Here is an 18,223-nt window from a genome sequence, read left to right as displayed (position 1 = left end):
GCATTGCCTCAAGGATCATAAGCATCTTGGTTCCCTTTGCCTTTGGGTGGGACCTCTTGTGAGTGGCTTGAGATCACCAAGCATGCTTGATTTGTATATCATTGCTTTTCTTATTTGGTTCACTAACCAAAGCACAAAAATATGTCACTAACATCTTTTGTTTGTAGCTTGAGCAATCACAAGGTCAAAAGCTTTAAGGAGATCCTTTGTGCAGAGATATGGCCAAGAGAAGATGATAGCAGTCATGGTAATGGTTCCCAAAGCTTTCATCCATCAAATATGCCTCCCTAGCATTTCAATTCATCATTTTTTTTATTAAAACAAGTCAAAGGGTTTGAGGTTTGCTCCCCAAGGAAACCCTAGTTCATCAGATCATCCACAATGCCTTGCTCTTGAAGCAACCTCAGCCCATGATCAAATACAATCAAGGGAAGTTCTTCAACTCATCATTTCATGCATATTTGAACTTATTTGAGTATCCTCAATCACCAATTCATCAAGATATGGGTTGTGGATTTGAGAAGTTGATCAGTCAATTCACCTGACTATTTTGAAATGCAATGAGACCTAACTTTTTATGTGTTGGTCAAATGGATATGGTTCCAAAAGAAAAAATGTTTTTAAGGACAATATGAACAACTTTCATGTTCATTAAAAATTGATTTAAATCTTGGAAGGTCATCTCCCATTCCAATACATTATAGGTCATTTTGACTGAAACCCTAATTTTGGGTCAACTTCCCAAGGACATAACTCATTCATTTTTTATAATTTTGAGGTGGGATCAAATGCATTGGAAATCTTAAGATGTTTAGTTCAAATGTTATGTTTAACAAAATCTCAAAAGAAATACACGTGATAATGCAAAACATTATAGGTCACTTTGGACCAAATGCATTGAAAGGCAAAAAAGTCCAACTTAAAGTGCCCATAACTCCCTCATCAAAACTCCAAATGATTCAAACTTTAAGTCCATTTTGATTTTCTTGAAGAGATCTACAACTTTTATGTTGGAGGTTTTTTCATTTGAGGCTTGCATCATCAAAACAGATGGGCTTGAACATTGGCCAAATTTAGAAACCTTGCCTTTACATGTTTTGCACCTTGCACTTTAAACTCAAATTTCACCAATTTCCACACTTCAAATGGATTTTTGCCCAATATAACAATTGTTCCTTGCATTAAAACCTTTCCAACAATTACTCACATGATCATGTTTGGACTTGGCAAATGGTATTTTCGAAGAGGAGAAGTTTTTGGTTCAATTATGCATAACACCTCAAAATTCCATGCACAAGCAATTACCATTCAGATTACACGTCCATTTCACTTTGGTATGATTTCAGATTGCATTTGGCATCAGATTTGGGCCTTTTGAATGATCATGCAAGCCCATGCAATGAACATCCAATTCCATGCACACGGCTTTGATCACACTTACCTTGCCATTCCATCTATAAATAAGAGCCTCACTCTATTCAAAAATCATCCATGAATCAACCTGAAATGCTGCTGAACTGAAAACCGAGCCATACCTAAAGGAACTCTTTCAATTTTCTTCATTTTCTCAGATCTGAAATTCAACTAAATCAGGTTGAATTTCTAGATCTAAAGTTCCTAGACCTCTCTCTCTCATACTCCATTGATCTTCTGTTTGGCCAAAGGAAGTAAGGAAGCAAGCTCAAATCTCCAGAATTCAAGGTTGTTCTTCAACTGGTTTTCTCTTCGAAACTCATTACTCTTTGATCTATTTGCCTGGCCATTGTGTTTTTTGAAGTCCTCACTTGAGAGGCAAGCTAGTGGTAGCTTCAATTTTGTGTTTTATTGAACTGCATTTTTCATACCTGGATCTTCCATCTCAAATTTCTTACTCTATAGGAATCTTGAGTGTGATTCAAGGTTACAGGGGTGATGTACATCACCCCAGCTTTATTTTGATATAAGGATCGTGCAAAATGATGAAGGTTTGAAAACCTGCAATTGTCACCGGAATCTTCATGCTCACCGGAGAAGAAGGTGGCTTCGGTGGCCGTCCATTTGCCAGAACAAGTCACAGCCGTTGGATCATGTGTCCAGATCTAATCAGGTCCATTGGATTTCATGACTTTATTTAATTCATTATACTTCTCATTGACTGAGGTTCATGGTGCGCGCGCTTGCCAATTCCATTGGATCTTCCACGTCATTTAATGAGAAACAATCCAACGCTCCTTGATTTGTTATTTTTCATTTTCTTATTTTTATTTCTTTTATTTCCATTATTTTCAAAAATTCATATCTTCTTCATTTTAATTCCAAAAAATATGGGACCAATTGCATTCTTCTCCAAATAATTTCTAGTTTCTAATTTTGATTTTTAATATTTTTTATTTTGTCATTTGATATTTTTTATGAATTTTCTCTTTTCTGGTTATTTTTAATTCATTTTAAATAGTTTTTGATATTCAAAAAATACAAAAATATTTTCCTAACCTATTTGAATGATGATGGATCTATGAAAAATATTCTCATCAATTTTATAATTGATTTGAGATTTATTTGAGATTTTAGTTCAATTAGGTTATTTTTATTCATTTTTAATTGATTAAACATAGTTTATAACTTTTAAAAATGCTGAAATTTTTTGTCAAACTTTATTTGACCTTGTTGAACTTGGGATAAATCACTTGGACCTTTCAAGGTTGATTTGAAGTGACTTTGAAGTTTGACCTTTCTTTTATTTTTAATTCAAGTTTATTTTAAATATTAAAAATGCCAAAAATATTTTGTTTATTGTTTAACCTCCAATCTTCATCTCATTTCTGATTTCTCATGGCTTGACTTTGAATTTCAATGTTATTTAGTCAATACACATGGATTGGTACATTTTTATTTCACCTTATGCATTTTAATCATTCCATTTCCTTATCCATTCTTCATCTCCTTCTTCTTCTTCCTTTTTCTTTTTGATCAATGAGTTGAAGGTTGATAAGTTAGCATTGATTAGGGAGGCTTAATCTTCCTTGATTCAAATCTAATTCATCTTGATCAATTGATCAAATGAATGGCTTTGCATTAAGGAGAGGTTGCTTCCTAAATCATGCAAAAGACTTAAACCAATACAAGATCAATTCTCTTCTTCTTTTTGGCATGGCAAGTTGTTGGAAGTTGGTTCACTAATCAAGACTTCTAACTTATGTTGTTGCCTACATTATTATTGACCGGCCTCAGATAGTTGTGACTTCTACATAAGTCCAATTACGATTGCTTAACATAGCGCTAAATTTTCCTTATGGCACACTAACTATTAACCATTAACAATTAACATTTACTTTATGCACTTTACTTTTATGCAATTTATCATTCTTGCACATATTATTCATTTGCTTTTTCCTTTGCTCATTGGAGCACATGTTTATGTTAATGCCATTTGCCTTTTGCTCACTTGAGCACATAATTGTGTATATACTACTGTGCTTGTGTTTTGTTTTGATTGTTGTGAACCAAATGCAAAGAATTGGACAAAATGGACTTAGATTTTAGGACCTTACCCTAGCAAACGGAGTTTGAAGAGCAACTAGGCCTCATGCCTTTAGAGCGCTTAAATGTCAAAGAGCAACTAGGCCTCATGCCTTTAGAATGCTTAAAGCTTAAGGATGAACTTTGAAAGGACCATATTCTAAACTCCCTCTTGTCCATTCTTTGATTGTATTATAGAATCTTTTGATATGTGTTTTCTTGTGATAGGAGTTCCAACTTGAGCTTAATTGAGGAACCATTACCATGAGCTTCTAAGAGAGAGAGATCCAAGATACATTGGGGAGTCTTTCCAAGAGTTCATTTGACTGTTGATTGCTTGAGTTTATGCTTGTAATTGCTTATTCCAAAGGATGGGAGCTACTTGGATCATCAATATGATCTCAAGAGAGGAACTCCTTGTGTGGTTTTGTTCTCTTCTCCCTTATCTCTTGTATGCTTAGGATTTTAGCCCTTCTTCTTCTTCTCTCCACTCTAACCCAAGCCAAAACTTTTGTGCAAACATTTAACCTTTGTTTTCAACATTAGAAACCTAAGCCTTATGCTTTTGATTTTCAAACTTTCTTTTCATAATACTTATTTTGAATTGAACCTTTAAATCAACTTTGACCATTTTGTACATACTTCTAATTGGTAAATATAACCCATCCAAATACCTTTTTGTGGTTTCAAGGGCCACTTTCTAATCAAAACTTTTTCATAACCTCTAGCTATTAGGTTTGAGTTATCTTTGTGGTAGATGTAATACTCACCTATATCCTTAGTGATGGACAATGTGTCTTCCATGCTTATTATAGGGTTAACCCCTCACTAGCATGTTGAAGTTATCCTCACATGGTGGATTTGTGGTTTTAGGTTGAGTTTTCTCCCTTAGATAACAAAAGACCTTAAGGCTTTTGGACCAATCAATTCACCAACTCATTTTGAGATTTTTACCCTGAACTACGAGGTTTTGATCCTTATCTTTTTTAAGATGGTACGTAGGCAATGAGTTTATCCATCCAAACACAAAAATGTAAATAAACTTGTATATTCTCTTCTCATCCCCTCAATCCTGTTTGCACAAACAAATTGTCACAAAACAATAACCTTACAACAAGTATGAAAAGGGCTCCCTAGGAGTACCTAGGATGTTTTGGGTGCCTAACACCTTCCCATTGCATAACTGTTAGATGCCCAAAAGTGCTTATTTGAGCTATCAAATGTGGGCATCTTTCACTCATTTTTGTCGAGAAAGTGTTCGAAACCGCCTTCGCTTTTGATGATTTGCAATACAATGTTAAATGATCTTGGTACCTTTAATTTGTGTGTTATTGTGCAAAAATTAGGCATGAAAGAATAGAAAACAAAGACACAAGAAAGCTGGCAAAGGAACCAAGAAAGGAAGCATTCATCAGCATGCTCGTTAGGCGAGTGTTGTAGCGATGTGCTCGCTAGGCGAGCACCCAGCGAGCTGCCAACGAACATCCCCAAAATTTTACAGTAGCAAAGTCAGCAAACTCGCTGTGGCGAAGGTAGTAGCAAACGCTCCCAGACTTGGGCAAATTCACAGCCAGCACTTACTCGCTAGGCGAGCTGCTAGCGAGCTTCCAGCGTGCAATTTCAGTAGCAAAACACCAAAACTCGCTGGAGCGAAGGAGGAAGCGTGGGCTTCGCCTAGCGAAGGATTCTTCGCTTAGCGAACACATGAAGTCTGGACTTGGATGTTCCTCTGGATGCAGGTGCCTCAGGTGGCTATTTTGGGGCTCGCTAGGCGAACCATTCTGCTCGCCTAGCGAGCATAGCAGTTCAGATAGCAGTACTATAAGTAGCAGGAGCTACTTTTTGGAAAAAACAACTTTTTAGACATATATTTTCTGCATTTTCTGGGGATCACTTTGTAACCTAGAAACCCATTTTTCATTTTTCTTCATCTCTTAACAATATTCTACAAAAAGAAGGTGGATCCCATCCAATCTCGATTCTTCGACTCGGATGTTGATCAACCTCCAACCGAAACTTGTAGTACAAGCTACCATGAAAATGAGTAGCTAAGTCCTTCATTTTGTCAAGGTTAGATGTAGATGATCATAAGCTTTATGTGTATATGGGATGATCTTCATTTGTAAACTCTTTAATGATGAATATATGGTGAAAACTTTGTTTTATTGATAACTCTTTGTGTTGGTTTATGATCGAGAGATGTTTACCAACTCTTTACCTAGGTTTTCATCCAATCTTGTTTGTTAGCTAGAGATAGTAATGAATGATTTTGTTCACCATAAAGTTGAACCAAAAAGTTGTCATTTTGGTAGATTGTGTGAGAGATCACCAATGGATCAAAATGGGAAAACCCACAATGTGTGTTAGAGATAAACACATTGGGAGGACTTTGTGAAATAGTTTATCATCTAAAGGAGTTTATGAGTTTTGTTGATCGAACATATGCATGCAAAGTGATCGTCGAACCCTAACTTTGACAATCTTTCTCAAATAGAAAAACCAAAACTTTTACCGCATTTTCTTACAATTTTATGCAAGCTACCGTGACTAAAACCAAAACCCCCCTTGTTACTACGAGTTAAGAATTAAAACAACTGTCGAACGGTGGCGATATCTCACAATCCCTGTGGAGACGATAACAAAAACCCGACATACCAACCATATTCCAACAAAATGGCGCCGTTGCCGGGGATTGTGAACTGATATTGCGAGCATCGCAATAGTTGCTTAATTTTTAGCTTTCGAATTTTTGACTTGTGCTTGTAATTTGTTTGGTTTAGTGTGCAGCTTTCGTTTTATGCGAGGGCAGGTTCCTGAGGACCAACTTCTTTTTGATCCCGAGATCGAAAGAACCGCAAGGAGACTGAATAGCAGAACGAGACAAAGGAGGCAACAAGCTAGACATCGACAAGAACAAGGAGAAAGTTCTTCTACAACACATCCACCACCTTTCATACCTATCATGGATCAACCACCACAACCACCGCCCATTTCCACACCATGTGTCAACAGTCCAAGGAATACTGCTCAGTTTGCCAACCACACGGGAAGGCAAGCCGAGATGAAGACGGGAACTCTTAACTTGCTATATGGATGTCCATTCACCGGAATGGACCATGAAGATCCCTTTGCTTTTCTCACCAAATTTTATGAGATAGCATTGGCGGCCGGAGTTGATCAAGCTCAAGAGCTATCGTTGTTCAAAAGACTTTTTCCTCATGCTTTTCTCGGCAAAGCCAAAGATTGGTACTTGGATCAAACACCTGCAGTCATGACGGATTGGAACGTGTTGGAAGAGAAGTTCATTGAAAGATTTTTCTCCCACAACCGGTTCATGGAATCCAAAACGGCTATCTCCGTGTTTTTGCAAGGAACCAACGAATCATTGAATGAGGCATGGGAAATATTTAAATTCATGCTTCGAAAGTGCAAAGGGCACGGTTTTGATGAATTGACGCAAATCCACATTTTCAAGAATGGCCTTCAACCTAATTGCAAGACTTTGTTGGATGCTACCTCGGGTGGTTCTTTGTTGTCTAAAAGCGCCGAAGAAGCTACTGATATCATTAACCGTGTGGCTCTAAATGACCTCCAAAGTCAAAGTAGAGGCAACTCTTTGAAGAAACCGGGAGTGCTTGAACTTGGAACGAACGATGCTATTCTTGCCCAAAACAAACTCATTTCACAACAAGTTGAACTCTTAACTCAACAAATAAAAGAGTTGAGAGAGCCTTCAAAAGCTAAACAAATAGCTTATTGTGAGCTTTGCAAAGGTGAGCATGACACCGAATTTTGTCCACCTCCCGGGTTCGAAGAAGTGAATTACATGGAGAACCAACGAGACTACCAACTGAGGCAACAACCACAACAACCATATCAACCACCTCCTCAAAATCAACAACAACACTTTCAAGGGAATTAAGGGTTCCAACCAAGGGGTAACTATTACCATAACCAAGGTTATGGGGGTGGTACTTCTAGCCGTCAAAACCCTCCCCAAAATCCTTACCAACCTCAACAACCGCCGGCCGTGACTTCAAAGCTAGAAGAGACATTGACACAATTTATGCAAATGTCGATGGCTAATCAAAAGAGCACCGATGTGGCAATCAAAAATCTCGAAACTCAAGTCGGTCAACTTGCTAATCAACTAGCGGAACAACAACCCGGACCATCTTTTTCGGCGAACACGCAAACGAATCCAAAAGAGTATTATAAAGCGATAACGACGAGAAGTGGAAGGGAGTTGATTAGTGAGAGTGAAAAAAGAGATGAGTGAAAAAAGAGAGGAAGAGAAAAAAGATGAGGAGAAAATAATAGAGGATAGTATTGATGGTGAGGTTGGGGAGTGGAGTGAGGAAGAAGTTGAAAAGGACGAAAAAAATGGTGAAGTAGAAAATAAAGAAAGTGTGGAAGTCGAAAAAAATAAGAGTGATGAAGTGACGGTGGAGGGAGTGAAAAAGAAAAGAGCGAGAAGTTCTAGAGTTGCTAAAGGAAAGGAGGTAGTGAGTGCTACTCCAATCCAAAACCTTCCGTATCCACATGCTCCTTCTAAGAGGGAGAATGAACGACATTACGCCCGGTTCATGGATATATTCAAACAATTGAAAGTGAACATTCCGTTTGCCGAAGCATTGGAGCAAATGCCTAAGTATGCAAAATTCATGAAAGACATACTTACTAAAAAGAGGAGGTACACAGAACCAGAGACAGTCTTGCTTGATGCACGATGTAGTGCCATCATTCAAAAAACTCTCCCAAGGAAGGAATCCGATCCGGGACGAGTCGCTTTACCGAAAACCATCGGAGACACCTACACGGGTAATTGCTTGATTGACTTGGGATCTAGCACCAATTTAATTCCCCTATCCATTTTTAAAATATTGGGAAACGTTGAGATCAAATCTACAAAGATGACTTTACAACTAGATGATAAGTCTACCACTTCACCATATGGAGTTGCTCAAGACATGTTAGTGAAAGTTGACAAATTCTTCTTCCCGGTTGATTTCATTGTTATTGATATGGAAGAGGACGACGATGCTCCGCTTATTCTTGGCCGACCGTTCATGAAAACCGCACGCATGATGATTGACGTTGATAACGGTTTGATGAAAGTAAGGGTCCAAAATGAAGAGGTAGCCTTCCATCTTTTTGAAGCCAAAAAGCATCCTAATGATAAGCATGATTCTTTCCGAATCGATGCCACCAAGGAGAAACTAGTGGAGGTCGCAAACCAGGTTCATGTTTCTAATCCTTCAGAAAGATCTCTTATCGGAGTCTACAAAGTTTCGAGCAAAAATAAAGGAAAAGAGATGGATGCATTGTTGCATGAATTAGAGGCTTGTGGAGAACTTGTTTATCATGAAGAGACAAGCGAAGGCTTGGATATGACAAAGAAAGTGGAGGAGCCAAAACTAGAGCCACATTTGAAGTATGTGTTCCTTGGTGATAACTGTACTAAACCGGTAATCATTAGCAACACTTTGTCCATAAAAGAGGAGAATCAATTGATGCGAGTGCTTAAAAAGAAGGACGTTGTCAAACTAGTAGAGGCCGAGATGAATTGTTCTATCTTCGATGGTGAATGGGTGAGCGTTGTGCAAATAGTTCCAAAAAAGGGTGGTATCATATTTTATCGAAGGTTCATCAAGAACCTCTTGAAGACAACAAAGCCCTTGAGGAAGTTGCTCAACAAAGTGGATCGCGGAAGCTGCACAATTTCCTTGGATGCTCCTCTGTGAGCATCGAACCGTCGAGCTTATCCGACGTTAAACAAGCGCTTGTTGGGAGGCACCCCAACATTGTAAGTATTTACAACTTTCTGTTATGTGGTATTGGTGTTCAAATTGATAAACCTTGCTGAATTGTGCTTTACATGCTGTTTCGAAAAAACAAAATGCTGTCATGCTCGCTAGGCGAAGGCAGTAGCGAGCTGATTCGCTAGGCGAAGGCAGTAGCGAGCGTAGCATGACAGAACTTTAATTCTGTTTCACAGGGCCACTCATTTGGGCCCAAAAACTTGTTATTTCATTTTTAAGTCTGAATATAAGATCAAACTTACTCTCACTTGCACAAAATCACCTCTATCAATTCCATCTCACACAAACCCTAATATTGCATTGCAAACCTAACCGTGCATTTCAAACTCAATCGATCTCTCAAATCAGGTTTGCCCTTTCTTCATTACTTTATGTTTCCAATTTGTAAAATTCTGAAGTATGTCACATTAAGGGCGAATTTGGGGGGAATGGGTATCATTAGGTTTTGCATGTGGGTTTAGATTTGCATGTATCTTAGAACTATGCCTTGCATGATATATCACTTAGTTTCTGAAATGGGTACCATAGGACTTAGGGTTTTCTGAAATTTGGTTGTAACACAATAGAGAACCCAGAACCCGTAGACATTCACTAGCATCTTCATTAGGCGAATCAGTGGCGAGCATTCTCTGCCACTTCGCTAAGCGAACCTGTAGCGAAGCTTCGCTAGGTCTTCGCTAAGCGAAGCAGTAGCGATCATGACATTAGTTGGATTTTCTGTTTTGCTCTCTAATCTGTTTTGTGTTTGTGTTGTTTCTTCTCTATAGCTTTGCAGATGGCATCCAGATCGAGCGTTTTGAAAAAGAGAAAGGTCGGGAGCACTTCCGGTACTGTGCCTATTCAGTTCGACACCGACAAATTCGTCGGGGCAAAGCAAGCTGCTCGCTATGTGGCATTGGAAAAGAGAAAAAATTTGCCAGAGAAAAGGTTTATAATCAACCCCGAAGGCGACTACCGTACATTTGCTGGGTTGATTCATAGCAAGAAGTGGGACCAGTTGATATCTCCCCTTGAGAACTATGACATCGATACAGTGCGTGAGTTCTATGCGAACGCACTACCTAACGACGACGAGCCATTCACATGGACGACAAGAGTGTCCGGCCGTCCGGTTGCTTTCGATCGAGATGCTATCAACCGTGTGTTGGGTGAACCGCTCCATCTGGGGGCAAATGAGAGGGACACATACCATAGGGATTTGAGGCTTCACCGGGATACCGATTCTATTTCTGCAGCCCTATTATTTGAAGGGAAATCAGTTGAGTTGAACCCATCTGGGTTTCCGATGAGATACCATAGGGAGGACATGATTCCCATGGCTCAGCTGATCCTAGTTGGTTCTGACAAATATTAAACCTAAGTCTCACACCTCAACCATGCCGATCCCAGTGGCACACCTGGTTCACTGCATTCTCACTAATATTCAAATCGATGTGGCGAGAATAATTGCTTTAGAGATGAAGTCCGTGGTTGAGAGCGGGCTAAAGTCGGGGCACGAGTTAACTGTCCCCTTGCTTTCCCGTGTCTCATCATGGCTTTGTGCCAACATTCGAGGGTGAAGCTACCCTCCCGGAGTCAAGTGAGGATTCCGCCAGCCATCGATGACAGATATGTGGCCAAGTATTGCAAGCCAAAGAACTTCAGGAGTAGTGCAGCTGCTGGTAATACCGGGACTGTTGATGGTCCTGGTGTTTTTGCTCATGGTTTCGATCCTTTCCAGCAGGCTGTCTGCAACTATAATTGGGATTGGATGGCGGCAACTCAGCGCGCCATGGTTGATATTCACGATTCTATGCAGTTGTTACAGTTGCAGGTGCGTGACCCCTCTGGAGAGCACTCTCTAATGACGCGTGAGCAGTTCCTGCAGCACGCTAGCTGGCCTGTGGACAGGCCTATTTTCGGAGAGGGGGCGGGTTTCGGTGCTTCTGGTGCTGATACTTCTGGTGGTGCTGAGGATGGTGATGACGATGATGATGATAGTGAGGATGGTACCGGTTCTGAGGCCGGTAGTGATGAGAATTCTGAGTCCTATGAGGGCTAAGTTTGTTTTATTTTTCATGTTATGTTTTATTTCATTGTATTTTCAGATTTGTAGTATTTTGGTTTTGGTTATGTACTTTTGGGGTGTTTTGTCCCCCACGCACATTTTTAAAATTTTTTGAAGTAATGATTAGTGTTTACGTTTTTAAATTTTTGTGTTTGGTTTAAATTTCTTTTGTTTGTTTGGTTTAAATTTCTTTTGTTTGTTTGGTTTAAATTTCTTTTGTTTTAATAAATTTTTGGTTGTTGAGTGTCAAACCTTCTAGGTTGGTTGCTCCTCAAAGAAGTATCCAATGAAGGTGCATCCGAGCTTGGATGACAATGATAAAAATAAACAAGTGAATAATGCTAAGGTACATGGTTACCTCCGGTTAGAATTCTAGAATGCATTAAGAACTTTACTCTTTTCGAAATTGAATATTGTTCTTTTTGCAACATAATTGAATGAATGATTCATCTAGGACTTAAAACCACAAATTGTGAGGAAACCTCCATTGTACACTAAATGTTGGATTCTAATAAACTTTGTTGATTCATTTGATTCATGCTTTGTCTTTTATTATTGTGAATATGTGGAAGCAATTAGAAATGATCAAGGAGTTTATTTTCTTTCGAGCACAACCAGTTCCAAATACAACTTACCCGTGAGCAGAGAGAGTATTCGTGAACCCCTTTGAGCTTAAACAATTGAATCTCAACTTGAAATAAAGCGAGATGTCAAAAATCTTTTTTCTTGAAACCCAGAAATTTTTGATAATTGTTCTTTTGCCGTAAAAAGTCAAGAGCATTCAGTTAGGGTGAGTAAAAGATAAGTTGGGGAGAACGAAAAAGAGAATCGGTAAGTGCCACAACTCTTGAAAAAACCGAGCAAGCATTGAAAAAAATATAGAAAAGAGAAACATTATTTTGTGAATACGATGTAGAAAAAGAAAAAAAAATAGAGATAATGAAAATGAATGCTTGCTTGGAAGAAAAATAATGAAAAACAAAATTGAGTTGTGAAATAAGAGTTGTGAAGGTTTCAAATGAGAAACAAGTGGAACGAAGTTGAGATGTGTAAATAGCTTGTACAGTGAATGTCTCTTTTGCATCGGCAAGTTCGTTTTCAATGGCCTTAGATATGACCCTTGTTTGTTAACCTAACCAAGCTACAACCGGAAAAGACCTTAGTGATCTTCGCGCTTCCGCATTTCCATCTATAATTGTTAGACATTATATGAATTGAATTGATTTCTGCATTGTTTGTTGGAGAGTGAAATTGTCCCTGCGGTTGTAAACGCGTAATTTCTTCAATCCTTATTCGAAGAGGAGAGATAGGGTGATTTATTCATGATAACATTGTTGTGGATTGTTACATGTTTTGCATTACTATAAGGCTTTAGTTCTTGTGCATTATGTTATTCTAACCATTGGGAACTTGTGTCTGGTTGATTCTCTTGTGTTTGAGCCATTTTATCCGATTTCGGAGAAACCTTTTTCTTAAAAGCAAATCCTCTTGTCCTTCAAGAGGAATACTTTGCTTGAGGACAAGCAAGAATCTAGTTGGGGAGAGTTGTTAGATGCCCAAAAGTGATTATTTGAGCTATCAAATGTGGGCATCTTTCACTCATTTTTGTCGAGAAAGTGTTCGAAACCGCCCTCGCTTTTGATGATTTGCAATACAATGTTAAATGATCTTAGTACCTTTAATTTGTGTGTTATTGTGCAGAAATTAGGCATGAAAGAATAGAAAACAGAGACACAAGAAAGTTGGCAAAGGAACCAAGAAAGGAAGCATTCATCAGCATGCTTGCTAGGCGAGCACCCAGCGAGCTGCCAGCGAACATCCCCAGAATTTTACAAGAGCAAAGTCAGCAAACTCGCTGTGGCGAAGGTAGTAGCGAATGCTCCCAGACTTGGGAAAATTCACAGCCAACACTTACTCGCTAGGCGAGCTGCTAGCGAGCTTCCAGCGAGCAATTCCAGTAGCAAAACACCAAAACTTGCTGGAGTGAAGAAGGAAGCGTGGGTTCGCCTAGCGAAGGATTCTTCTCTTAGCGAACACATGAAGTCTGGACTTGGATGTTCCTTTAGATGCAGGTGCCTCAGGTGGCTATTTTGGGGCTCGCTAGGCGAACCATTCTACTCGCCTAGCGAGCATAGCAGTTCAGATAGCAGTACTATAAGTAGCAGGAGCTACTTTTTGGAAAAAACAACTTTTTAGACAGATATTTTCTGCATTTTCTGGGGATCACTTTGTAACCTAGAAACCCATTTTTCATTTTTCTTCATCTCTTAACAATATTCTACAAAAAGAAGGTGGATTCCCATCCAATCTCGATTCTTCAACTCGGATGTTGATCAACCTTCAACCGAAACTTGTTGTACAAGCTACCATGAAACTGAGTAGCTAAGTCCTTCATTTTGTCAAGGTTAGATGTAGACAATCATAAGCTTTGTGTGTATATGAGATGATCTTCATTTGTAAACTTTTTAATGATGAATATATGGTGAAAACTTTGTTTTATTGATAACTCTTTGTGTTGGTTTATGATCGAGAGATGTTTACCAACTCTTTACCTAGGTTTTCATCCAATCTTGTTTGTTAGCTAGAGATAGTAATGAATGATTTTGTTCACCATAAAGTTGAACCAAAAAGTTGTCATTTTGATAGATTGTGTGAGAGATCAACAATGGATCAAAATGGGAAAACCCACAATGTGTGTTAGAGATAAACACATTGGGAGGACTTTGTGAAATAGTTTATCATCTAAAGGAGTTTATGAGTTTTGTTGATCGAACATATGCATGCAAAGTGATCCTCGAACCCTAACTTTGACAATCTTTCTCAAATAGAAAAACCAAAACTTTTACCATATTTTCTTACACTTTTATGCAAGCTACCATGACTAAAACCAAAACCCCCCTTGTTACTACGAGTTAAGAATTAAAACAACTATCGAACGGCGGCGATATCTCACAATCCCTATGGAGACGATAACAAAAACCCGACATACCAACCCTATTCCAACAATAACCAACCCCCTTACCCAAATCTCTGATTCTCTTTTACTAGTTTTTGTTAAAACTTTTAGGTTTTTGTTCGCTTTCTAACCATTCCTTTGGATAAATAGAAGTGCGGTGGCGACTCGACTTGTATGATTTACCTTGGATTTAGTCAATATCTCTAATGGTAACGAATACCCCGCTACACAACGACAATCTATGCTCCACAATCTCAGAATCCAAACTAGGCATGTCTTGATAGAACCAAGCAAACACATCTGAATACTGTCGAAGAAGTTCAATCAACCCCTTCTTGACATTTGGACACAGTCGAGACCCAATCTTGACTTCCTTCACATCATCCTCGAAACCCAAGTTGACTAGCTCAATCTGCTCTTCGAACGTCTGAATGGTTTTTTCATCTTGCTCAAGAAGACGAGATAATTCATCACTCACTTCTACATCACTTTCCTCCTCGGCTTCAAACACAGGGAATTCAAAATTTGGAGAAGGAGAAGGATCATTGTATTCAATGGGGTTAGGAACCAACCTGCATAATGATTTGATATTTTGATTTTAGAGAAGTGGATTTGTGACCAAATATTATGCAGATGGACAATTATATTGTTTATTTATGTTTTTTGTGATTACCATTTTAAGAATAAAGCAAAAAGGAAAAACAAACATCATAGATGTGGATGAATAGAATTAATTTTATTAATGATCAATTTGAAAATTCCCAAACAATGTTCACTTCCCCCTTAGGCATAGGAGAAGGATTTTAAAACATATAAAAGCAATTACTTAGATCGATGCAAAATAACAGGAATATCAACAACAGTCCAATTGTTGCAAGCTTTTCCATGCGTCACAAAATTGGTGCAGTCTTCCTCTTCGTCATCCTCTAGCACAGCAGCTAAGTGTTGTTCATTGCCATGAATGAACCCTCCGCTGTGGAAGCTAAGTTGCATATCTTCAGACCTCGCAGTTGATGAACCTTTCTGGAACCCCAAATCGGTTCTGCCTTTGTTGTCGGAGACCTCTACCATACGCCCCCACTGATCAACATCGCCTTCTTCCACAATCTTCTTAGCATCTTTCAACGAGGACATAGGTGCCCCAACTCTCTTTTCAGCAGCAATAGACAAGGCCTGGAACGGAGTTCCAACCTCATCCTCAGCTTCAACGTAAGAGAAAGATGACAAATGGCTAACCAACAACGCCTTCTCTCCACCAACAATCACTAGCTTGCCATTCTTCACAAATTTGAGCTTCTAGTGCAAAGTGGAGGTAACAGCTCCTGCCTCATGGATCCATGGCCTTCCCAACAAGCAACTGTAAGCCGGGTGGATATCCATTACTTGGAAAGTAATTTAAAAATCACTCGGGCCTATCTTAACTGGAAGGTCCACTTCACCAATAACTGTCTTGCGCGAACCGTCAAAGGCCTTGACGATTACACCACTATACCTCATAGGTGCTCCTTGATAAGATAGCTTTGACAAAGTTGACTTCGGAAGCACATTTAGCGATGATTCGGTGTCAACAAGCACATTTGACAAAGCATCCTCTTTGCAATTCATGGATATATGCAAAGCCAAGTTATGATTTCTACCCTCCTCAGGGAGTTCTTCATCACAAAAGCTAAGATTATTGCAAGAAGTGATGTTATACATGATATGATCGAATTGGTCTACTGTAACATCATGTTCTACAAAAGCTTGTTCCATAACTCTCTGCAGTGCTTCTCTGTGCGCTTCAAAATTCATGAGCAGAGACAACACTGAGATTTTTGAGGGGGTTTGGAGCAGCTGCTCCACCATATTAAATTTACTCCTTTTAATCAACCGAAGTACCTCATCATCATCGTTAGCTTTCAAATTGCTGGATTCACCAGACTTACCCTTTGAAACACCAACTGGATCTTCAACAGGCACTTCCACCTTCTTACTCACAACTGATTCTTCCTTATCCTTTGGGAACACAGACACAAACACACGACCACTAAGGGTCACCTTGGTAACATCAGCAATGCTCACCACATAGCTATTTGTAGGTAATGGAAACTCTTGACCACCCTCTGTCATTGTAGCATTATACTGGTATGGAACAGCTTTATCAGATGAATACGGGACTGGGCCCGCTAACCGTATTACCAACGGCGATACTGATCTATTGCTGACATTGTTACTATTGTTGCTATCGTACTGGATTACCAATCTCTCTGGCTGCTTGAAAATGGGCACTATGACATTTACATCGTCATCTACATGACGGGATTGAACAATTTGAATTATGCCTTCATCCATCAATCGCTGGATGTCCCTTTTCACAATTTCACAACCCCTCGGGTTAACACTACAAATAGCACAACCATCATGGTCATGCTCACAATCACTTACCAAATAAACATCCTTAGGCATCTTCACTAAGGACCTCCGGATAAAATGCACATCAAAAACTTTGAATTCGCCAGGACAACCATCCACCATATTCACAGAAGAGTTCCCATGGGCGGGCAACAAATTTGCTTTCACATTTGGCGCACGGTCCTCGAAGGATACCATCCCACTCTTCATCAGCTTTTGAACGTCATACTTGAGTGGATAACAATTCTCAATATCATGTCCGGGTGCTCCCTGATGAAAAGCACAACGGAGCTCAGGTTTGTACCACCAAGGAAGTGGTTCTGGAATCTACGGCAGGTTTCTTAGTTGAATCAGGTTCTTGAGAACCAAGGATGGATACAATTCTACATAAGACATAGGAATCGGGTCGAAAGAGACCTTATTCCTCTAAAAGTTTTGTTGATGATGATTGTTGTTGGTATTATTGTTGTTGAAGGTGTTTGCTCGTTGTTGATGTTGTTGATGTTGAACTGGTGTTGATTGTTGATTAGAAAATACCGAAATAACGGAAGATACTTGATGGTGATGTTGATGGGATATTGGATTCCTTCTGATCTGAGGCCTCCTATGCCTCCCACTACTTATTGCATTCACTTCATTATCCTTCTTCTTGCTGAAACTGCTGCCATACCTCTTACTTGTCGATGCCTCATCTTTTGACAAACGTCCCCTTCGGACTCCTTCCTCAAGCCTCATCCCCATGTTTACCATTTCGGTAAAGTCACTGGGGGCACTAGCAATCATACATTCATAATAAAATGAACTCAGGGTCTTTAGAAAGATCTTTGTCATCTCTTTTTCCTCCAAAGGAGGAGTGATCTGGGCAGCCAATTCTCTCCATCTCTGTGCATACTCTTTGAATGTATCTTTATCTTTCTGAGACATAGACCTCAGCTGGTCTCTATCAGGTAACATGTCCACGTTGTACTTATACTGCTTGACAAAAGCCTCTCGTAGGTCATTGAAAGTGCGAATGCTTGCATTATCCAGTCCCATATACCAACGAAGCGTAGCACCGGTCAGACTGTCTTGGAAATAATGAATCAATAGTTGATCATTATCGGTCTGAGTAGACATCTTGCGAGCATACATCACTAGATGACTGAGTGGACAAGTGTTCCCCTTATATTTTTCAAAGTCAGGCACTTTGAACTTCACCGGGATCTTGACGTTGGGCACTAAACACAACTCAGCAGCACTCTTCCCAAACAAGTCCTTACCTCTCAACGTCTTCAATTCCTTGTGCAACTCAAGAAACTGATCCTTCATTTCATCCATTTTCTCGTAGACATCCGGACCATCAGACGACTCGGAGTGATAAATGGTGTCCTCTACACGCGGTAAGATGTGCACAACGGGAGGTGGCACGGACATGACCGGGCTAGATGCCGGCATGGAAGCAAATGTAGGCGCAAAGCCTTCAGGCACAATGTTGGACGGCATTCCCCACGGGAACCCGGCAGGCATAGT

Source organism: Lathyrus oleraceus, chromosome 1 (assembly GCF_024323335.1).
Source record: "Lathyrus oleraceus cultivar Zhongwan6 chromosome 1, CAAS_Psat_ZW6_1.0, whole genome shotgun sequence".
In the NCBI taxonomy this organism is placed as follows: domain Eukaryota; kingdom Viridiplantae; phylum Streptophyta; class Magnoliopsida; order Fabales; family Fabaceae; genus Lathyrus; species Lathyrus oleraceus.
The sequence above is the reverse complement of the archived record's forward strand: the minus strand, read 5'-3'. Positions refer to the sequence as shown.